This window comes from Rattus norvegicus, chromosome 6 (genome assembly GCF_036323735.1).
Source record: "Rattus norvegicus strain BN/NHsdMcwi chromosome 6, GRCr8, whole genome shotgun sequence".
NCBI lineage: Eukaryota > Metazoa > Chordata > Mammalia > Rodentia > Muridae > Rattus > Rattus norvegicus.
The window spans coordinates 128,843,667-128,868,116 of record NC_086024.1 but is presented as its reverse complement, the minus strand read 5'-3'; the positions used below and the strand labels follow the sequence as shown (position 1 = coordinate 128,868,116).

The following is a 24,450-nucleotide window of genomic DNA, read 5'->3' as shown; positions in this document are numbered from 1 at the left end:
AAGTAAGCAGGCTGAGCAAGCCATGTGAAGCAAGGCAGTAAGCAGCACCTCCCATGGTTTCAGTATCAGCTCCTGCCTCCAGGTTTCTGTCCTTCTTCAGTTCCTGACCTGACTCCATTCCATGGTGAACATTGTGTAAGCCACGGAAACCTCTTCTTTTTCAATTTGCTTACTGGACATAGTGTTTCAGGACAGCAATAGAAACCATAACTGAGGAATCCCCCTACTCTGTCCCCTCATCTCTCCAACCCTACTTGTTTAAGTGACATTTTGTAGCTGCCTCATCTGTGTATGTCTCCCTCGTTGGATCATTAGAGCCTGTTCTCTTTCTCTATCTTTCTGGAATGTTGGATTCTATTGAACAAAAGTCCAGTGGTCCCTCAGGCAGCTCCCTGTTGCACTCCTATGTGCCCCATGCTGAGTAAAGGGATGCTGTCTCCTGTGACGCTGAGCCTCTTGCTGACAAGTCTTTCTCTTTGGAACACCCTCAGACTGAGACTCTGTCCCCACAGCACTCAGAGCTTCTTCCCTCCCTGTCTCTCAGTTCCTAGACTCATGGATTCCTTTCCACAGTGGCATTCCTTTAGACACCTTCTCATGTCTCTCCACCCTCCTCTTTCCTCCGAGGTTCTCTGCTGCCACCTTTTCAAGTTTGCCTTTCTTCTGTTTGCTCTGTCTCTGTGACTTGCTCAATCCTGGACTCTTCCCATCCCACACTGGATGCTTTCACTCCACTTGCTTGTCTCCTTAGGGCTTTTTCCCACCTCAGAACTAGAACTCCCATTAACACTCACCACCTTTGTGACTGCAATATGCCTCAGCCCCTATAAAAGTTTAACATTCTCAACAGACAGGAAATGTCATATTTGGTTATCAGGTTCTCATTGACCTGGACGCATTCTATCAAGGTGCCAACACATGGTCTGAGAGCCCACGTTCAGGCATTCTTTGGCCTCTAGTTTGTCCCTACCCACTGTGCTGCATGACATATTTACCAGGTTTACCTGGCAGAAATCTAAGATCCTTCCAAAGCCATTCAACTTGTAGTTTTTGGCTCCCCCTTCTTTTAGGCATGATCTCAGATAACATTCCCCTCCATGGTCACTAACAAAGTCTTTAATCTTCCTTGTGAATCATCAGAAGCAAAGTCCACATTGGAGCATGGGGTCTGTTTTATTAAAGCATGAATTTGTCTTTGGCTCCACTCACCCAGCCTTTAGACTCCTTTGGAAAGTTCCATCACATTCCTCTACTCTCAGTGAGACATGTCCTGGCCCTGTCATGTGCAGGAGAAATCCTACATTCTGCATTGCATGATGTGCTTCTTGTCAACCTTCTGGAAACATCTGTCCCCTCCTCCCCTTTGCTCTAATTTACCAAGTGTATCCTGCCTCAGGACCTTGGCTCTTGCTCTCAGCTCAGGAGAGCCCAGGTACTGTGTTCCTTTTCACAACTCAGTTTCTCATCCCCTTGAATTCTGGCTCATGAGGAGCTGCCTCACTTCTGCTCTTGCTGTCTCCATGGTTGTATTTCCTACATGCTCCTGAAATGCTGTGTTGATCAAGTTTTCCCAGGGAGAAGGTAATTTACAGGAAGTTACACTCCTGCCTCATGCTCTGCTTATGTTCCATAGTTTGCATCGAGTGGTTGCAGATATCCCAGCTGGTTCATGTACCCAACTTTGAGGATCTCATCCTAAGGATCCATGGCCCTGCCTCAGTTCACAAGCACTTCCCTGACTCATCACCATTTTCCACTATCATAAACTATTTCCCCTGCTATAGTGTTTCCTCTGTTTTGGTTTACATATTGCCAGAACGTGTTGTCATGTCCACATATTCCATGATGCCATTCTTTTTTTTTAATTAACTTGAGTAGTTCTTATTTACATTTTGAATGTTATTCCCTTTCCCGGTTTCCGGGCCAACATCCCCCTAACCCCTCCCCCTCTTCTTCTTTATGGGTGTTCCCCTCCCCATCCTCCCCCCATTACCGCCCTGTCCCAACAATCACGTTCACTGGAGGTTCAGTCTTAGCAGGACCAAGGGCTTCCCCTTCCACTGGTGCTCTTACTAGGCTATTCATTGCTACCTATGAGGTCAGAGTCCAGGGTCAGTCCATGTATAGTCTTTAGGTAGTGGCTTAGTCCTTGGAAGCTCTGGTTGGTTGGCATTGTTGTTCATATGGGGTCTCGAGCCCCTTCAAGCTCTTCCAGTCCTTTCTCTGATTCCTTCAATGGGGGTCCTGTTCTCAGTTCAGTTTGCTGCTGGCATTCGCCTCTGTATTTGCTGTATTCTGGCTGTGTCTCTCAGGAGAGATCTACATCCGGCTCCTGTCGGCCTGCACTTCTTTGCTTCATCCATCTTGTCTAATTGGGTGGCTGTATATGTATGGGCCACCATGATGCCATTCTTGCATGTGACTTTTGACAGTCTGGAACTTTCTGGACTTCAGTTCATATCTGTGTAGGAAGTGCCAAGAGAAGCTCAGCCCTCTCAGAAGCTAAGCTTGCTGGGAGGCCTCCTGTTACCAGGGTGTCCTCCATCAAAAGGACCAGTCTGTTCCCATCTGCACATGACCATCTACCTCAGTGAATGTCCTGGTCTGTTGACAAGACTGAGGCTTCATTCTCACTATATTAACATTCATGAGCTCCTCATACACCATTCTGAATTCATTCACACATTTATACACTCATTCATTTATTGCTGCCCAGCATCCAATTCTGACCTATATGCAGAGGACAGGTGATGGGCCACAGCACATGGCCTTGATTGAGTCTTGGGTCTAGGAGGTGGAGGCAGACACATGGAGATTGTGGTGCTGTGGTACCTGCTCTGTAGCCAGGGTGATGACAGAACATCTGAAGTTGAGATTCCTATCCAATCCTTTTTCTTTTATTTCACCATGACTTCTTGGTAGTTGTTCATTGTGGATAATGCTTTCTCCAAGGGGCACAAATTTCTGAACTTCTGCTGAACCTGTACTGTGTGGCCAGGAATACTGAAAAGCTGCTCAGTTCCCCCACTGAACCCCTCCTTAAAGGGATCACCAGCAGGCAGGGGAGGAGCCATGTTAGCCTGCACCCTCCTGGCAGCATCTTGGAAGACAGTTGCTCTACATCTGTTCTAGCATTGTAGGTGTTGCAGAGCTGATGAACACTATGAACTCCTCCCGGACTGTCTCAGGCGGGTGTACCGTGGCATCCTAACGATCTGAAGACACTCTCTGATGCTTCTGAGATAAGCCAACAGGCCTGTCTTCTACTGGTGAGCAGTGTTCTCTCCTCTGTGACCCCCAGGGTGTCCCTGTTCCGGCACCAGTTGCCCTGTCCTGCAGGGCAGTCAACCAGGGTCTGGGCTTCACCTAGGAGAGAATGGGGGACAAGAGACACAAAGAACGAACAGCAAGTCAAGAGGACTGATAAAGCTGACAATTTTTAATTTTTCTCATGCAGAAGATATACTGGTATAAGCAAGATGTGGGTAGGGGTTAGGTAACCACAAAAGAATGGACCTGGCTCAATGACCAGGATATTGTCTGAGTAAATTGGCCAACGGGGAGAACAGTAGGGTGGGTTGCTAAGCAACCTGACAACCTGATTTATTCTATCTATTCAGTTCAAGCAGAACTGCAGGTGCAGGCTTAGGTATGGTTGCTTTGATCCAACATAAAGCTATTACTTTTGATCTAACATAAGGCTAGAATACAATTGCCTTTTAACATGAAGTCTGCTCCCACCATCTTGAGGTTGCTCCCAATAGGACCCCATTCTCAGTTCAATGGTTTGCTGCTAGGATTTGCCTCTGTGTATGTCACACTCTGGCTGAGCCTCTCAGGAGACAGCTATATCAGGCTCCTGTCAGCAAGCACTTCTTGGCATCAGCAATATTGCCTAGGTTTGGTGGCTGTATATATATGGGCTGGATCACCAGGTGGGACAGACTCTGAATGGCCATTCCTTAAGTCTCTGCCCCAAACTTTGTCTCCATATCTCTTCCTATGAATATTTTTGTTCCCCAAGAAGGACTAAAGCATTCACACTTTGGTCACCCTTCTTTTTGAGCTTCATGTGGTCTGTTGATTGTATCTTCAGTATTTCAAGCTTTTGGGCTAATGTACATGTATCAGTGAGTGCATACAATGTGTGTTCTTTATTATTAGGTTACCTCACTCAGGATGATATTTTCTAGTTCCATCTATTTGCCTAAGAATTTCATGAAGTCATTATTTTTGATAGCTGAGTAGTACTCCATTGTGAAGATGTACCACATTTTTATCTATTTCTCTGTTGAATGACATCTTGATTCTTTCCAGCTTCTGGCTATAATAAGTTAGATTGCTATTAACATAGTGAAGCATGTGTCCTTGTTATATGTTGCAGCATCTTTTGGGTATATGCCCAGGAGTGGTATAGCTGGGTCCTAAGGTATTACTATGTCCAATTTTCTGAGGAACTGCCAGACTGATTTCCACAGTGGTTATACTAGCTTGTGCATTTTATGAACCATAAAAACACAGAACTTTCCCCATAAAATTTCATATACATAAAATATAGGCAAAGCAAAAATCTCCAGAACTTCCACAATGTAATTTGAATACACAGACATCAATCTAAAATTTATGAGTAATAATTTTCATTTTATTTATGGGTAATTGAAACTTCAAGTGTCCATGAGCCATTATTTTGCTTTGAATGTACTGGATCAATGTATCATAAATAAATAAAAGGAACATTAAAAATAAAAAAAAACCAACCAGACAAAAAGACAAAAGAAAACAAAAACATGGCCAAATGCTTACCCAAAGAAATGGTTGCCTCAGTCTGACAGAGGGTGAAAGTGGCTGAAGTTCATGTCTCCTCTGCAGGTATGTCTGTGTCATGAGGACATGAGGCAAAGTGCCAACACCTCCCTCCCCTCTTCCCCATTCTCCTACACTCTTCCAGTCTCCTCTCCCCTTGATCTTCCCATTGGTTCTCTCATCCTATCCACTCCTCCCCGTCCTATTGCCCTAGCCCCTCTTCCTTGCAGTGACTCAGTTCTCCTCCTCCCATAACCCATCTGTTCCCTCTTTTCACTATCCTTCCTGCCTTTTCATTCCTCTCTCATCTACTTTCCCATCTGAACTCCTGTACAGTGTGGACAAAGGCTAAACCTGGGTGGCCATGTTTACACAATCATAGGATTCAAATATGGCTCACACTACTGAGGAGTATGGATGAGTTAACCCTCGGGACATTCTCCATATCCACTCCCATAGCTGTGATAAGCCAGACACTTTTGCCAATTATGTCACTGGGCCATACAACAGGCTGCCCAGAGAGATCTAGATATTTGCTTGCCACCATACAACCACCCTGACAGGCAAATTCAAATCTGATACAGGAATCTGTCTTAGTTGAGGTTTCTATTCCTGAAACAAACATTATGACCAAGAAGCAAGTTGGGGAGAAAAGCATTTATTCAGCTTACACTTCCACATTGCTGTTCATCACCAAAGGAAGTCAGGACAGAAACTCACACAGAGTAGGAACTGGGAGGCAGGAGCTGATGTAGAGGCCACAGAGTGGTGCTGATTTCTGGCTTGCATCCCCTGGCTTGCTCAGCTTGCTTTCTTAGAGAACCCAGGACTACCAGATCAGGGATGTCACCACCCACAATGGGCCCTCCAACATTTTATCACTAATTGAGAAAATGCCTTACAGTTGGATCTCATGGATGTATTTCCTCAAGCGAAGCTTCTTTCTCTATGATTGCTTTAGCTTGTGTCAAGTTGACACACAAAACCAGTAAGTACTGTATCATAGAGTCAAACAATTTTTTTCTACCAGCCCAGAGGCCTTCCAAGCCTGAGGACATGTGGTAACCTGGCAGGGTTTAAAGGGCCTCTCCCTACTGGTCCTTCTAATAGCTATTCTTGGGGGTGACAGGCCTTTAGCATAGAGTCAGATGTCTCCAATGCTTCCTCTCAATTAATCGTCCCACTCTGAGAAACATGAACTAGATTCAGTCCAGTGCTGTGAGATTTCTTAGACATATTTTCTGGAATGAGGGGCAAATAATAGGCTTCCAATTCATCCAAGGTTCCTTCTCTGACTCTGAACTACAGGTTGGTGATAGGGGAGGGTACAAGTGCAAAGGAAGAGAGATCCCTGCCTTCTGATAGGGTTGTATGCCAATACAGAACAGAGATGAAATTACACAGGGCTTTTGCCCATCTCCATGTTTTTTGCCTCCTAACTCTGTGAGGCTGGAATGACCCTTCACCTTTCTCGATGCTTGTTTTCTTAAACGGAAAGATTCCCTTTTGCAATAGCACTTCCTCTATGTAGGGTGCTCATGATGTAGTAAAGTCATCTGAGTCTCCAAAGCACCTCCTGTGGACAGTCACAGAGGCAGGAAGGGCAACAGATCAGGATACAAGCAGACCACTCGGGAGAAGTAGGAGATGGTCAGAGCATGAGCTGGCCCTCCCTGACACAAAGAATGTTTTTCTTTCATCCTGAAGAATAGAGAAGATGGCCTTCATTGCAGCTCTGGGCTTTTGATGGTGGGGATCTGCCCTGCTGTCCTCTGTTACTCAGGTGACACACTTAGAAGGCAAACTGAAGTCCAGAAAGATGGAGACACTTGAAAACAATTGGAGAGTCTAACAATGGCCTCCATCAACATGGCCTTTGCATTCAGCCTCTACAAGGAGCTCGCTCTGAAGAACTCACATAAAGATATTGTCTTCTCCCCACTTAGCATCATAATTGCCTTGACCTCCCAGTCTCTGGTAGCAAAAGACAACACCCTGGAAGAGATTCTAGAAGATCTCAAGTTAAATCTCACAGTGACCCCTGAGGCAGATATCCACCAGGGCTTTGCATACCTCCTACACTTCCTCAGCCATCCAGAGGATCAGGTTCAGATCAGCATAGGCAATGCCCTGTTTGTTGAAAAGCACTATTCGGTAACGAATTGCCGTATTATTTCTGGGGGAGAATATTTCTCATGCTCTTAGCTTTACTGAGGTGCCTCTCACAACATCACCTAAAATATTTCTTGTAGAATAATTGTTTTTAGAGACAAATCTTCCTTGGCTAAGTTTCTCTCAGTGTCAGGGATTGATATAGGAAGCTGTGTGTAGTTTCAAAAAAGAACTAGGAGTGTTGCCTTTATAAGGTTGGGTTGCATTACATACTATCATAATAGATAGCTTCCTCATTTTTGAAATTTCTCTTTTCACATTATATAGTTTTTATATTACTTGTCAGGAGTCACTTTGTAATGTTCAACTGTATATATTTTTCTCAAGAGTGCTATTTAGGAAAAGAAATCTATCCAAGAAAGTTTTCTTGTTTTGAATGTATTCCACACTGTCTAACAACCTCATCCCTAATGATGCAGTAATCTAGCCCATTGGACATAGAGATGATGTAAAGAGTTACTTACTCATGCAAAATTATCTACACAAATAAATGGTGAAATTGTTTTACTGTTCTGACAGAACTTGACCCAAAGGGTTTCTTAAAACTCAGTTATATCCACGCTGGAGGATTTAATCTTTGAGATGCCATGTTCTCTTGTATCCATTACTGCTAATGAGTCCTGGACAGTATTTGTATCTTAGGGGAGACTGAGGAATGATATGAAGAATGACCTTAGGTATACGGTGAATTAGTAAAATGCTGTAGAATTCTGCCCCATGTAAAGGAAACCTTATCACTGACTTCGATGAAAGGCATGATCTGAGGCTTTTCTATTGCTAATGAATACTTTAGCCCCTAGGCAGACAGACATTGTCCTTAAAACAAACCATTTCTGTTGTCGTTTATTTTTTTTCAGTGTAATTGTCCAAAAGGATTTTGGACACTTTGCTTAGGTCATTTTGTAGTTTAAATTTACTCTCATTGTAGCATAAAATATTTGCTTGGACAAGTTAATTTCCATGAATTTCACCAAGTTTATACAAATATGGCCCCTTTATTTTTCTATGAAAGTATTCAAGAAGCATAACATTAATGAAGCCCTATGTAATCTATCTCGGGGAAGTCTTTCCTGTTTGTTTATAATGAATCTATTTCTTTTTTCTTTTTTTCTTTTTTATTTTTTATCTTTATTAACTTCAGTATTTCTTATTTACATTTCAATTGTCATTCCCTTTCCCAGTTTCCGGGCCAGCAAAGTTTTTTTAATTAGACAAAAAGGGTAAAATGTGGGATGATGTCATTATGCAGGTGAGGCAGGTACAAGATAGAATAAGGCCTGTTACTGGACAAGAAGGAAGGATGGGTGGGAGGAAAGTTTGAGGGAAGAGGAGGAGATGGGAAGGGGAGGAGGAAGCCATGGAAAGAACATGGAGGCTGATATTGAGATTCCACTCTGTACCTTTACAGATTGTTATGAATGTTCTTAAGGGATGGATGTGTACAGGGCTTTGTATGTTTAGGTGGGCAATTATAGCTTATCATTTGGATCAGAGGTTATTGTGTTGTGTGTTCTTTCTTGTGGTGAATTAAGTTTAAGAGAGTGTGTGGCAGCTGGGACACTAAGTCACCACAGAATTGAGATGTCTATTTCTGGCATGGTGGCAGCCTGACTTGGGAACTAGATGGGTAAAGAGATTGTTGCCAGGCTCAGAGAGAGGTCTTTGGCAGTGTGATATGGGATAGAGCAGATCAGGTGAGACACTTTGCTGACTGAGATTAAGATGTCTACCAGATATCTTGGGGCACTGTGGTGCCAGACCTAGTGGGGTGTAAAAGAAAGCAGTTTAATATAATTTTACAACAACAGGTTCTCTGAGCTTTAAGGATGTGAGGTGCTGGGCAGCAGAGGGAAGGCCCTGCTGCATGGGAAACTTTTGTGAAGTATGGAGTGGTGGGGTAGTGTAGATGCCAGGCTACACCAGAGTCCGTGAGAGTGGGGAGCAGAACTCCTGTGTGTCACTTTCAGTGTCTCCTCACTGCTGAGGAGAACTTGGCCAGCTTCAATCCCTCCTTGCCAGTTCCCTAAATTTGCCCTTTCACTGTGAAGAGAAATTGAAGTATGTTTAGTTGTCATGTCATCCACTCCGTCTTTTGGGCCAAGGAGGGAATATCTGAGAGTGAGTTTAACGTCAGTAGGGCAATCTAGTGAGGTTCTGTGTCAAAACAAAAATTAAGAAGATGGCTATGCACATGGAAGCTCCCATACACATTCACAAACACAAAGAAAATCAACAATCACCTGCTCAAGGATGACTCAGGGGTAGGGTGAGTTCTTACTATGTGTCAGGCTCTGAGTTCAAGTTCCAGTGCACTCCCTCCCAAAAACAACCAATCTTAAGAGGATTGTGGACATAATTAGTCACTATATCTCAAAGGTCTGGGTCAAAAGCCTGTGTCGTCGCATGTCAAGATCCTGTGTCTTCCAACTTCAAGATCTGGTTCACAAGTGTGTCCTCCATTTCTAGATAGTAGTTCATTCCAAATGTAGTCAAGTTGACAACCAAGAGTAGTACCACAGTATATGTGCATATTTATATACAATATATAACTATATAAACCTATATATAGCTAGGTGTATAGTATATAGAAACAAATACATATATACACATGTATATACGTATATACATGCATATTACACACACATATACATAATGCACATTCACACACACACACACATACATAGATATTACTGATGGTTTCCTTGCTGTGAAGAGACACAATCACCAGGGAAAGTTTTATAAATTAAAGGGTCTAGCTTACAAGTTCAGAGGTTCAGTCCATTACCATTATGATGGGAAGCATAGCAGCATGTAGGCAGAAAGAGCCCTGGAGGCGCTGAGACCTCTATATGTCGATAGGAAGACAGACGGGGGAGGCTATCTGTACTGAACCAATATTGAGCATAAGAGGAGACCTCAAAACCGAGCTCACAGTGACACATACCCTTCAAATTACACATATGTTGTTTTTATTTTTAACATGTGATACATAATACACATATCATAGGCAAATATACATGATATGATGAATTTGCTGAGGTGTTCTTTTAGTTTTGCACAATTTTTATTTGCACAAGGGGCATTTGGCCTTAATCTTGAGCAATTAGAGGTGCGGCAAGCAGAAGGTAAAGGAAGAAATGAATAGAGGACCCTCAGAGCAAACTCGCATGTTTACCAGAGAAATGATTGAGGCTGCTGGGACTCAGGTAGACTGCGTAGGGTTGCTGGCAGGAGGAGTAGGATGAGCAGGACACCTGACATGGAGACTCCTCTCTGTTTTCAGTCAGCCTGGTCACTTTTACTCCATCCCTGGCCCCAAGCCAGCTGAGGAAGGACCAGGGATGCAGTTGCTAAGGTTTATCGCCTTCCTCAAAGTACATCCTCACTTTTCTGCATCTGAGTATCAAGCCCTACTGAGTGGTCATTTTCAATCATTAGGTCGATATAAAACCCACCATTGGTGTAATGCCCATCAGGCCAAGCTACATCCTCCCCCTAGCGGCTCCAACTGTCCAGCCACAGCTCTGATTGCCTCAACAAGGCCCTCTGAACAAGGGATATCCAAGTTAGATCTCATCCCATCCCACTCCTGCCTCCCAAGTACCCCAGAGCTTTTCCAGCTTCCCTGAATGTGCACTGCACCCTGAATACCATTGCCTAGTCCAAGGCTGCTCACCTGAGCCCTGCTGCATCAGAAACATCCATGTAAGGCCCACCTTCATGGACATCTGCTATACAAGGAACACACAGAGACGATGAGAAGGCCAGCTTAAGATCATAATCAACAAGAACAAGGACAATATGGCATTTCCAGAGAACAGCTACCCTACTACAGCAGGAACGGGATATCTTAACACAACCAAAGCCGTAGAAAATGAACGTACATCCAAACTTATAAAGATGGCAGAGGTCTTTAAAGAGGAAATGAATCGATCCCTTAAAATATAGAAAAGTGCAATTAAACAGATGAAGGAAATGAATAAAACTGTGCAAGACCTGAAAATAGAAATAGAAACAATAAAGAAAAACAATGCTGAGGGAATCCTGGCAATGGAAAACCTAGGGAAGAGAACAGGAACAACGGATGCAAGCAATGGAATACAGGCAATGGAAGAGAGAATGTCCGGTATAGAAGATACAATAAAAGAAAGTGATACATCACTCAAAGAAAATCTTAAATCTAAATAATTCCTTACGCAAGACATCCAGGAAATCCAGGAGTCTTTGGAAAGATATAACCTAGGACACTAGGAATAGGAAAGGTAGAGGTCTAGGTCCAAAGCCTACACCAGGCATAGTCTCAACCTCTGATGCTGTCACTGTATCTCTTTGTGTCTGTCTGTCTGTCTGTCTGTCTGTCTGTCTATCTATCATCTATCTAACTGTCTGTCTGTCTATCTATCTATCTGTCTTTTTTTTGAGGTATCTTTGGAAAATTTAATTGGACCATATTTTCTTTCTTTGCTGAAAACATCATATATCCGTAGACATTATGGGTTCCATAGCTTACAGAGGGGTAGTGGTTTTCCCACAGTTATACACTGTACCCAAATTTCTATAGAAAGATAAGACATTTCCAATCTTGCTTTTGAGTATTTCCTAAGAGATGCTCTAAAGGTTCCTCACAATGGCGAGTAATGCAAAGTAAGGCGTCAGTTCTCCCCCTCGCATGCTTAGTGCAATGGAGGAATAGGAAGGAAGACTAGTTATGTCAGTGCTAGTACCCTGGGGGTTGCTGTTGGGTCCTCTGAGGTGCACCCATGGCACTGAAGTGCTGACGCACCCCTGCACTGAGATGGGTAAATACTGGGCAGCTTGTCACAGCCAAGCATGACTGTCACAGCGGAGGGGACTTGGGGTTATCTGGTTCTTCCTGGTGCTCCCAGGGCTACTGGCCTTCACATGTAGCAAAGAAGCCAGGGCTAGAGCCTCACCAGTGGTCTCCCACTTGGCACTACAGTACTGCGGGTTCACTTCCATGTGCCTTGCAATGTATGCACTCAAAGTAAAGTTAAAAGTGCCTTTACCAATTCCTATGTCAGACTACTAGAATGAAAATAAAAGCATTTGATTTGATGAAAACAGCTCCCTGGTGAGATACCCAGGTAGTGGGCAGCTGTCATGATGTTTGCCTATGCACAAATTTAATTCTATCATTTACACAGCATTCTCATTTCTCAAACTTGTTTCATTAGCTTAAAAAAATTAGGATAAGGCAAGTAATTCGGGTTGCTGAAAACATCTGGAACATCAACCTTCATCTTCTCGAGTGTTAAGAGCCCATGATTAAAATGTAATCAACGAGGTTCTTAACAAGGGGCAATGCAGCTACTCTCGATAAATGCACCTCTAGTAAACACAGGGCCCCTCATAAATATAAAATTAAATTCTTTTGAGGAATAGTTTTCTGACTTTAATATTTGGGATTTATACTTATTCTTTATATTTTATAGTAAAAATGTATGGTCTTGGTTTCTTTATATTCATACACAAATGACCTCCTCAGCAGGCTCACATCCGGATGGCAGGTTGGGGTATTCGGCCTCTCTCAGAGGCCACTTAGCACGCACTCTTAGAATCCCTGCAAAAAGTCATGCAGCTGGGTGACAATCTCTGTGTCCACTGTCTCCATGAGGGACTGGAAGCCTTGCTCCCCCAGGATCTCCTGCTATGCTTTGAGCTTCTCATAGATGAACTGCTGCAGAGACACTGTGTGCACAGGGTCCTTCAGGGCCAGCATCTTTTTCCTCTTGTCTTGTTCTGTGGGTGGTTCTTCGTCTTCTGTTACCTTTGGTTCCTCATGATGAGGCATCAGCATACAATCTTTGTAAGTTCTTGTTTCAGGGTCTTCTGTCATGACATCATGAAGGGCCTCCACTGAGATATTTATAATTCCACAAAATTTATCTTGGATAACACTATTGTCAGAAGGCAGAAGAGAAAGTAAAGCCAAAGCTGAAAGTTTCTTTCTCTCGGGCTGTGTGATGTTGTCCATTCGATCAACCCACATTTCAATCACGTTTCCTAAAAGCTGGTCCATCTCCTGATTAAACTCATGTCCCATCTCATTGAGAAGTGAAGAAAAGAAACTGGCATTCTGTAGTAAGACTCGACCCATAACAGCAAGATAGATGGACATCACTACTGGATACCTCTCGCCTTCAATAACAACTCTGAAAACATAGGGTAGAATTTGTTGAAACATCTGTGGGCCTAATACTGGATTCACTTTAAGAGTATTTTCCACAACCTTGAGCACTTGAACTTGACCTTCTGTAGTAATCTCTGGTAGCAACTCATAAAAGGACTGGCACAAACCTGCTGCATATGTCTGTAAAAATTCCGTTGATGATAAAAAGATATAGCCATTGATGATCTTAAAGCAGGTTCTGAGATTCTCTGAGCTTAATTCAAGAAGAGGTGACATGTTCTGAAATATACGAAGCAGTTCTGGTGTGACACATGGGCTGTTCTCCAATGTCACTAACCATAATTCCAGACCATCTTCCAGAAGGTAGACATGTGGAGGCCGGGAAACATTGGTACTCAGCTGGATAACTGGGAGCAGGAAAGGATACAAGTTCTTGCTGTCTGCTCCTAGTCCCTGAACAAGATGGATATGTGTTGTCAGAATAGCGCATCGTAACATGTTGTGTTCTTCACTCTGCTTCCAGAGAAGAGGGAAATACTGCACCAAACACCCTACATACGGCCGTATCTGTACATTGACTCTTTCAATCACACAGGAAAGGACGTGCAAAACATGCATCTTTGTATCGCATTCTGTAACTTGCTGCAGCAACTGAAAAAGCAGTGCGAACATGGTTTCCAGATACGGTAAAAGTTGATCTGTCCTAAATTCAAAATCATCAACAGTTAACTTCAGAGTTGTTGCTGTTTCAATTCGGACCACTAAATCCTGATCTTGAAGCAAGTTACAGATTGCTTCATACAGCCTGGGTCTCAAGTCAGACTTGAATTTCACAGAAATCCACTGACCAATGAGCCCAATCACCCTGCGTCGTAATGGCTTATACCTATTATGAGAAACTTGTAATTCTGGAAGAAGTTGGGTTTTAAACCACTGATCAAAGTCAACACTGTCAGACAGCTCAAAAGCAGCTAATCCCACAGCATTATACACAGCATCTTTGATTAACAGTGCATTCATATCTTCTACATTGGTTGGACCTTGAAGAGTTTGCATCATTTCTATAAGTACAGGACTAAGAGTTTGATTATATTCGTGGAATATATCTATAAATAATACTTCGGTGCAAGGCCTCAAACTGTATTTCCAAGAGTCTCCTCCCGTTTCTTCCACTGTAAAGCCTTCTGGATCTTCCTCCCACATAGTCAGTTCTTCTTCAGTTAATAAAAAACAATGAGAGACTAATCGCCGACATATCTCTGTCAATGTGGGATATGTGAAGAACGCCATCTTAATCTTATGGGCTTCAAGTGTTTCAGGGCTGCTATCTTCGAAATTTTTGGATGGCTTATAAGCATAATTTTTGACAATCATTTTAATAAGATTCACGCACTGGACAATGAGGCCGCTCAAATGTAACGCCTTCACCGACTTCAGTAAAAACATAGCTTACAGAGAATTCCAGTGACCTCTGAATCAGAGGAGTAAATGAAATGGGGTGCTGATCCAAGAAGTCCAAGAGCACTTTAGTGAAAAGGATGATGGTCTTCTCCAGTCTGTCTCGACACACATTGTCTGTACCTATACTCGTGCTGCACTCCAGAAACTGTTTTAGACGTTCAAATATTCCATGTAAAAAACCCATCACCTCCATATTCTTATGAGGTTCCACAAATCCATTCAGAGTTAACTTCCGCAGCACTTTTAGCGACAGTAGTGTTCGCTCTAGTGAACTCAGAACTGCAGCCTCATTGCCAGAAGAAACCTGCTGTAGGAATGTGTCCGTATGATGGTTCCACAGAGAACAGGCAAAATTATACATTCCAGAAGCTAAATCATAAAATAGCTTTCTGTCAGCAGCCAGGCGTTTGGACGCCAGTGTCTTGGTAACATGGTAGAAGGTGAGCTCTGTGCTGTCGAAGATCATCTTGGACTTTAACAGACTCTACCAGAGTGGGGATGAGCTCGGGCCACTGCCTAGGGCAGTCTAACCAAGCAACTTTCGCAATCAGCACTGCAATCTGGGTTGCAATCTGGTTTATTGGTTCATTAAAGTTGGTGATGAGCCCTGCTCCCAATGTTGACTTTTCTTCTTCTGAGAGAGCATGAGGTGCTACACGTCTCCAGTAACGATCAATCCCATGTTTAAAATAGAATACAGCAAGCCACCTTACATTTATATCAAGGGTGTGATTCGTAAAAATATTCAGCAACACTGAGTAGAAACCTGGCTGTGTCTCCCACCGTTTCAACCGCTCCTCGGCTGGCTTTAAGACAGCAGTATCCTGACTGGTGGCCTGTGTTAAGACCTGAAGAACTACAGAGCTGGCACTATTGAGATCCATGGAAGCCGCGTGCTGCCGTCCGGAACCACCCGGCCCACCCTATTCCACTTGTTCACACGAAGCGGCGTTGGTTGCTTCCGCGCCCCCACACTCCTAATCCATACAATGACGCCTACTGATGCCGAAAACGGCTTCTAGGAACAAGCCATCTTCCATGTCACCACTCCAAACGACGAGGGCGCACTAAAATTTCTATCTATCTGTCTATCATCTATTTATCCATCTGTCTGTCTATCTATCTATCATCTATCCATCCATCCATCCATCCATCCATCCATCCATCCATCCATCCATCCATCCATCTCCTTTCAAATCAGGCTGAGGCACCAAAGTTGCCTGCCACAATGATCTTTGGCATGGTGCTAATAGGCAAAGCCTCTGGAATTTCAAGCAAGCCCTCGATTAAATGCTGTCTTTCATAAGACTTGCCTTGGTCATAGTGTCTTTTCATAGCATCAGAACAGTGGCTAAGAAAAAAAAACTTTGACAATTTGCACAAAAACAAGGGATTTGTTGTTGCTGATAAGTTGATCCCAGATTCTTTGGAAAAATTGACAAAGGAAAGTAATAAGCTACATGATAATATTAACCAACACAAAGCACCTCAGGATAAGGTGAGGGATAACAATTCACTTGATAATAAAGTCAGCTGGCTTCAGATGTGAACCAATAGTCTATGGTTCTCTAAATGTATGTTAGGAGAGAATCTTCTCTCAAGTGGCCACAGAGCTCACATTGCAGAAAATCAAACTGAGGTTCTTTTTTTTATTATTATTATTAACTTGAGTATTTCTTATATACATTTCGAGTGTTATTCCCTTTCCTGGTTTCCGGGCAAACATCCCCATCCCCCCTCCCCTTCCTTATGGGTGTTCCCCTCCCAACCCTCCCCCCATTGCCGCCCTCCCCCCATAGTCTAGTTCACTGGGGGTTCAGTCTTAGCAGGACCCAGGGCTTCCCCTTCCACTGGTGCTCTTACTAGGATATTCATTGCTACATATGGGGTCAGAGTCCAGGGTCAGTCCATGTATAGTCTTTAGGTAGTGGCTTAGTCCCTGGAAGCTCTGGTTGCTTGGCATTGTTGTACATATGGGGTCGCGAGCCCCTTCAAGCTCTTCCAGTTCTTTCTCTGATTCCTTCAACGGGGGACCTATTCTCAGTTCAGTGGTTTGCTGCTGGCATTCGCCTCTGTATTTGCTGTATTCTGGCTGTGTCTCTCAGGAGCAATCTACATCCGGCTCCTGTCAGTCTGCACTTCTTTGCTTCATCCATCTTGTCTAATTGGGTGGCTGTATATGTATGGGCCACATGTGGGGAAGGCTCTGAATGGGTGTTCCTTCAGTCTCTGTTTTAATCTTTGCCTCTCCCTTCCCTGCCAAGGGTATTCTTTTTCCTCATTTAAAGAAGGAGTGAAGCATTTACATTTTGATCATCCGTCTTGAGTTTCGTTTGTTCTAGGGATCTAGGGTAATTTAAGCATTTGGGCTAATAGCCAATTATCAATGAGTGCATACCATGTATGTCTTTCTGTGATTGGGTTAGCTCACTCAGGATGATATTTTCCAGTTCCAACCATTTGCCTACGAATTTCATAAACTCGTTGTTTTTGATAGCTGAATAATATTCCATTGTGCAGATGTACCACATTTTCTGTATCCATTCCTCTGTTGAAGGGCATCTGGGTTCTTTCCAGTTTCTGGCTATTATAAATAAGGCTGCGATGAACATAGTGGAGCACGTGTCTCTTTTATATGTTGAGGCATCTTTTGGGTATATGCCCAAGAGTTCCTCAGGCAGTTCAATGTCCAATTTTCTGAGGAACCTCCAGACTGATTTCCAGAATGGTTTTACCAGTCTGCAATCCCACCAACAATGGAGGAGTGTTCCTCTTTCTCCACATCCTCGCCAGCATCTGCTGTCACCTGAGTTTTTGATCTTAGCCATTCTCACTGGTGTGAGGTGAAATCTCAGGGTTGTTTTGATTTGCATTTCCCTTATGACTAAAGATGTTGAACATTTCTTTAGGTGTTTCTCAGCCATTCGGCATTCCTCAGCTGTGAATTCTTTGTTTAGCTCTGAACCCCATTTTTAATAGGGTTATTTGTTTCCCTGCGGTCTAACTTCTTGAGTTCTTTGTATATTTTGGATATAAGGCCTCTATCTGTTGTAGGATTGGTAAAGATCGTTTCCCAATCTGTTGGTTGCCGTTTTGTCCTAACCACAGTGTCCTTTGCCTTACAGAAGCTTTGCAGTTTTATGAGATCCCATTTGTCGATTCTTGATCTCAGAGCGTAAGCCATTGGTGTTTTGTTCAGGAAATTTTTTCCAGTGCCCATGTGTTCCAGATGCTTCCCTAGTTTTTCTTCTATTAGTTTGAGTGTGTCTGGTTTCATGTGGAGGTCCTTGATCCACTTGGACTTAAGCTTTGTACAGGGTGATAAGCATGGATCGATCTGCATTCTTCTACATGCTGACCTCCAGTTGAACCAGCACCATTTGCTGAAAATGCTATCTTTTTTCCATTGGATGGTTTTGGCTCCTTTGTCAAAAATCAAGTGACCATAGGTGTGTGAGTTCATTTCTGGGTCTTCAATTCTATTCCATTGGTCTATTTGTCTGTCTCTGTACCAATACCATGCAGTTTTTATCACTATTGCTCTGTAATACTGCTTGAGTTCAGGGATAGTGATTCCCCCTGAAGTCCTTTTATTGTTGAGGATAGCTTTAGCTATCCTGGGTTTTTTGTTATTCCAGATGAATTTGCAAATTGTTCTGTCTAACTCTTTGAAGAATTGGATTGGTATTTTGATGGGGATTGCATTGAATCTGTAGATTGCTTTTGGTAAAATGGCCATTTTTACTATATTAATCCTGCCAATCCATGAGCATGGGAGATCTTTCCATCTTCTGAGGTCTTCTTCAATTTCTTTCCTCAGTGTCTTGAAGTTCTTATTGTACAGATCTTTTACTTGCTTGGTTAAAGTCACACCGAGGTACTTTATATTATTTGGGTCTATTATGAAGGGTGTCGTTTCCCTAATTTCTTTCTCGGCTTGTTTCTCTTTTGTATAGAGGAAGGCAACTGATTTATTTGAGTTAATTTTATACCCAGCCACTTTGCTGAAGTTGTTTATCAGCTTTAGTAGTTCTCTGGTGGAACTTTTGGGATCACTTAAATATACTATCATATCATCTGCAAATAGTGATCTTTTGACCTCTTCTTTTCCGATCTGTATCCCCTTGATCTCCTTTTGTTGTCTGATTGCTCTGGCTAGAACTTCAAGAACTATATTGAATAAGTAGGGAGAGAGTGGGCAGCCTTGTCTAGTCCCTGATTTTAGTGGGATTGCTTCAAGTTTCTCTCCATTTAGTTTAATGTTAGCAACTGGTTTGCTGTATATGGCTTTTACTATGTTTAGGTATGGGCCTTGAATTCCTATTCTTTCCAGGACTTTTATCATGAAGGGGTGTTGAATTTTGTCAAATGCTTTCTCAGCATCTAATGAAATGATCATGTGGTTCTGTTCTTTCAGTTTGTTTATATAATGGATCACGTTGATGGTTTTCCGTATATTAAACCATCCCTGCATGCCTGGGATGAAGCCTACTTGATCATGGTGGATGATTGTTTTGATGTGCTCTTGAATTCGGTTTGCCAGAATTTTATTGAGTATTTTTGCGTCGATATTCATAAGGGAAATTGGTCTGAAGTTCTCTTTCTTTGTTGTGTCTTTGTGTGGTTTAGGTATAAGAGTAATTGTGGCTTCGTAGAAGGTATTCGGTAGTGATCCATCTGTTTCAATTTTGTGGATTAGTTTGGATAATATTGGTATGAGGTCTTCTATGAAGGTTTGATAGAATTCTGCACTAAACCCGTCTGGACCTGGGCTCTTTTTGGTTGGGAAACCTTTAATGACTGCTTCTATTTCCTTAGGAGTTATGGGGTTGTTTAACTGGTTTATCTGTTCCTGATTTAACTTCGATACCTGGTATCTGTCTAGGAAATTGTCCATTTCCTGAAGATTTTCAAGTTTTGTTGAATATAGGTTTTTATAGTAAGATCTGATGATTTTTTGAATTTCCTCTGAATCTGTAGTTATGTCTCCCTTTTCATTTCTGATTTTGTTAATTTGGACGCACTCTCTGTGTCCTCTTGTTAGTCTGGCTAAGGGTTTATCTATCTTGTTGATTTTCTCAAAGAACCAACTTTTGGTTCTGTTGATTCTTTCTATGGTCCTTTTTGTTTCTACTTGGTTGATTTCAGCTCTGAGTTTGATTATTTCCTGTCTTCTACTCCTCCCGGGTGTATTTGCTTCTTTTTGTTCTAGAGCTTTTAGGTGTGCTGTCAAGCTGCTGACATATGCTCTTTCCTGTTTCTTTCTGCAGGCACTCAGCACTATGAGTTTTCCTCTTAGCACAGCTTTCATTGTGTCCCATAAGTTTGGGTATGTTGTACCTTCATTTTCATTAAATTTTAAAAAGTTTTTAATTTCTTTCTTTATTTCTTCCTTGACCAGGTTATCATTGAGTAGAGCATTGTTCAATTTCCACATATATGTGGGTGTTCTTCCCTTATTGTTATTGAAGACCAGCTTTAGCCCGTGGTGGTCCGATAGCACGCATGGGATTATTTCTATCTTTCTGTACCTGTTGAGGCCCGTTTTTTTGACCAATTATATGGTCAATTTTGGAGAAAGTACCATGAGGAGCTGAGAAGAAGGTATATCCTTTTGCTTTAGGATAGAATGTTCTATAAATATCCGTTAAGTCCATTTGGCTCATGACTTCTCTTAGTCTGTCGACATCACTGTTTAATTTCTGTTTCCATGATCTGTCCATTGATGAGAGTGGGGTGTTGAAATCTCCCACTATTATTGTGTAAGGTGCAATGTGTGTTTTGAGCTTTAGTAAGCTTTCTTTTACGTATCTAGGTGCCCTTGTATTTGGGGCATAGATATTTAGGATTGAGAGTTCATCTTGGTGGATTTTTCCTTTGATGAATATGAAGTGTCCTTCCTTATCTTTTTTGATGACTTTCAGTTGAAAATTGATTTTATTTGATATTAGAATGGCTACTCCAGCTTGCTTCTTCTGACCATTTGCTTGGAAAGTTGTTTTCCAGCCTTTCACTCTGAGGTAGTGTCTGTCTTTGTCTCTGAGGTGTGTTTCCTGTAGGCAGAAGAATGCAGGGTCCTCGTTGCATATCCAGTTTCTTAATCTATTTCTTTTTATTGGGGAGTTGAGGCCATTGATGTTGAGAGATATTAAGGAATAGTGATTATTGTTTCCCGTTATATTCATATTTGGATGTGAGGTTATGTTTGTGTGCTTTTCTTCTCTTTGTTTTGTTGCCAAGACGATTAGTTTCTTGCTTCTTCTAGGGTATAGCTTGCCTCCTTATCTTGGGCTTTACCATTTATTATCCTTTGTAGTGTGGGATTTGTAGAAAGATATTGTTCTGCTGCAAGAAAGCTGCCTGGTGAGCTCGGGACACACGAAGGCAGAATTCCTCTAGGACCGGGCACGTCCTGTGTTTACCGGAAGTCCCACACCCGCGGATCCCGGCCCGCAGCAGCTCTCTGCTCCCAGACCCCCTGAGAGAAAGACCCAACCGCCTGGTCAGGTGGGCACTCCTGAGGCTGCAGAGCGGAAGAGACCACCAACACTGCCCACCCCTGCCCACATCCCTGGCCCAAGAGGAATCTGTGTAAGGCCTCTGGACTCGCGTGGGGGAGGGCCCAGGAGCGGCAGGACCCCTGCCTGAGACACCACCGGAACCTGAAGGAAACAGACCTGATAAACAGTTCTCTGCACCCAAATCCCATGGGAGTGAGAGCTAAACCTTCAGAGAGGCAGACAAGCCTGGGAAACCAGAAGAGACTGCTCTCTGCACACACATCTCAGACGCCAGAGGAAAACGCCAAAGGCCATCTGGAACCCTGGTGCACTGAAGCTCCCGGAAGAGGCGGCGCATATCTTCCTGGTTGCTGCCGCTGCAGAGAGCCTGTGGGTAGCACACCACGAGCGAACTTGAGCCTCGGGACCACAGGTAAGACCAACTTTTCTGCTGCAAGAAAGCTGCCTGGTGAACTCAAGACACAGGCCCACAGGAACAGCTGAAGACCTGTAGAGAGGAAAAACTACACGCCCGAAAGCAGAACACTCTGTCCCCATAACTGACTGAAAGAGAGGAAAACAGGTCTACAGCACTCCTGACACACAGGCTTATAGGACAGTCTAGCCACTGTCAGAAATAGCAGAACAAAGTAACACTAGAGATAATCTGATGGCGAGAGGCAAGCGCAGGAACCCAAGCAACAGGAACCAAGACTACATGGCATCATCGGAGCCCAGTTCTCCCACCAAAACAAACATGGAATATCCAAACACACCAGAAAAGCAAGATCTAGTTTCAAAATCATATTTGATCATGATGCTGGAGGACTTCAAGAAAGACATGAAGAACTCCCTTAGGGAAACACAGGAAAACATTAATAAATAAGTAGAAGCCTACAGAGAGGAATCGCAAAAATCCCTGAAAGAATCGCAAAAATCCCTGAAAGAATTCCAGGAAAACACAATCAAACAGTTGAAGGAATTAAAAATGGAAATAGAAGCAATCAAGAAAGAACACATGGAAACAACCCTGGATATAGAAAACCAAAAGAAGAGACAAGGAGCTGTAGAAACAAGCTTCACCAACAGAATACAAGAGATGAAAGAGAGAATCTCAGGAGCAGAAGATTCCATAGAAATCATTTACTCAACTGTCAAAGATAATGTAAAGCAGAAAAAGCTACTGGTCCAAAACATACAGGAAATCCAGGACTCAATGAGAAGATCAAACCTAAGGATAATAGGTATAGAAGAGAGTGAAGACTCCCAGCTCAAAGGACCAGTAAATATCTTCAACAAAATCATAGAAGAAAACTTCCCTAACCTAAAAAAAGAGATACCCATAGACATACAAGAAGCCTACAGAACTCCAAATAGATTGGACCAGAAAAGAAACACCTCCCGTCACATAATTGTCAAAACACCAAACGCACAAAATAAAGAAAGAATATTAAAAGCAGTAAGGGAAAAAGGTCAAGTAACATATAAAGGCAAACCTATCAGAGTCACACCAGACTTCTCACCAGAAACTATGAAGGCCAGAAGATCCTGGACTGATGTCATACAGACCCTAAGAGAACACAAATGCCAGCCCAGTTTACTGTATCCTGCAAAACTCTCAATTAACATAGATGGAGAAACCAAGATATTCCATGACAAAACCAAACTGAGGTTCTTTTTTTTTTAAATTTAGAGAATACTTTATTAGTTTTTGTAATCAAACCCATGTAGATAAGACCTTACATATTTAATACAGTGTGTTACCCCTGTACAAATGGAAAAAACTTAAGTTCAACATTTCTAGACCAATATGGCTGTTAATTTCTGTACAGTGCCAACTCAACACAGTAAACGGGGATACTTTTTTCCAAAGTTGACAGCACAGCTAATGTTTCAAAAAATTCTAATTATATATCTGTATATATATATTTATATTTATATAAAAAGACCAATAATAGCAGTGTGTTATGCATCAACAGCAGCAACAGCTTTTCCAGGTTCTGCAGTCATCTGAAAAAACTGTAGAGACATCCAGCACACTCCACTAAAAAAAAAAAAAAGTAAAAAAACAAAACCCAAGAAAACAGCACAGTTCTGTTACTCTTGTGGTACCTGGCACCATTTTTTTTTTAATTAGCTTCTCAATTATCATCTGGAAAGAAAACATTCTGAGCAACATCATTAAAAACAGCTCTGATAAAGCACGGTCACTACTACGCATCATAAAGCAGGTACAAGCTATTTTACATCCACAGAGGTATGATACAGTACTGTCCTACATCTATAATACTAGAGGATACAATTTAAAAGGCATTATTTGAGACTTGATTCTACTTTTCCAGCAGAGGGCCCAAAGGATGGTGTGACACAGCTTTGTAAAGAAACATACTCTAGACAGGATTTCCTTTCACTAGTGGCACAGTTCTAAGGATTCATTCTCTCCATGAATGTCAGCTAAAACCGTTATTAAAAAAATGAAATATCCCTAGAACAAAACCGTATAACCACCGGATTCACATGAAGATGACCTAGTGGAGACAAGCTGGACCTCACCTTACCAACAAGCTATCAAATCTGTTATGTTTAAACAGTGAGACCTCCAAGGAAGGAGATGCCAAGTAGTGCTTCAAAGCTTTGGACCACAATCAAACACAGCATCCTTTTCAACAGAAGCAGAAGCTCATCTGAATATGCTCAAGGATGCTGACATCAACATTTAATCATCTCCTCACTCATCCAGGAAGAAGGGGAGATCAGTTACTACTGTACTTTATTGTGTTCAACCAAATCACCATGTTACAAAAATAGCAAGCTGCCATAATAAAAAATAAGGCTCCTCTATCCAGCACCAGATAGCATCATTTTACTTTCAAGCCTAGAAATTGCACACTTGTATATAAACCAACCGAAGATGAGGATTGAGAGTTCATCTTGGTGGATTTTTCCTTTGATGAATATGAAGTGTCCTTCCTTATCTTTTTTGATGACTTTTAATTGAAAATTGATTTTATTTGATATTAGAATGGCTACTCCAGCTTGCTTCTTCTGACCATTTGCTTGGAAAGTTGTTTTCCAGCCTTTCACTCTGAGGTAGTGTCTGTCTTTATCTCTGAGGTGTGTTTCCTGTAGGCAGCAGAATGCAGGGTCCTCATTGCGTATCCAGTTTGTTAATCTATGTGTTTTTATTGGGGAGTTGAGGCCATTGATGATGAGATATTAAGGAATAGTGATTATTGCTTCCTGTTATATTCATATTTGGATGTGAGGTTATGTTTGTGTGCTTTTCTTCTCTTTGTTTTGTTGCCAAGATGATTAGTTTCTTGCTTCTTCTAGGGTATAGCTTGCCTCCTTATGTTGGGCTTT

The 24,450-nt window shown here is 42.3% G+C and overlaps 1 pseudogene; it reads right to left on the bottom strand.

Annotated features, from left to right (window-relative positions):
- Window positions 1–11,386: 11,386 nt before the first annotated feature.
- On the bottom strand, window positions 11,387–15,506 carry Ipo11-ps1 (importin 11, pseudogene 1; annotated as a pseudogene).
- Between the last annotated feature and the right edge of the window lie 8,944 nt (window positions 15,507–24,450).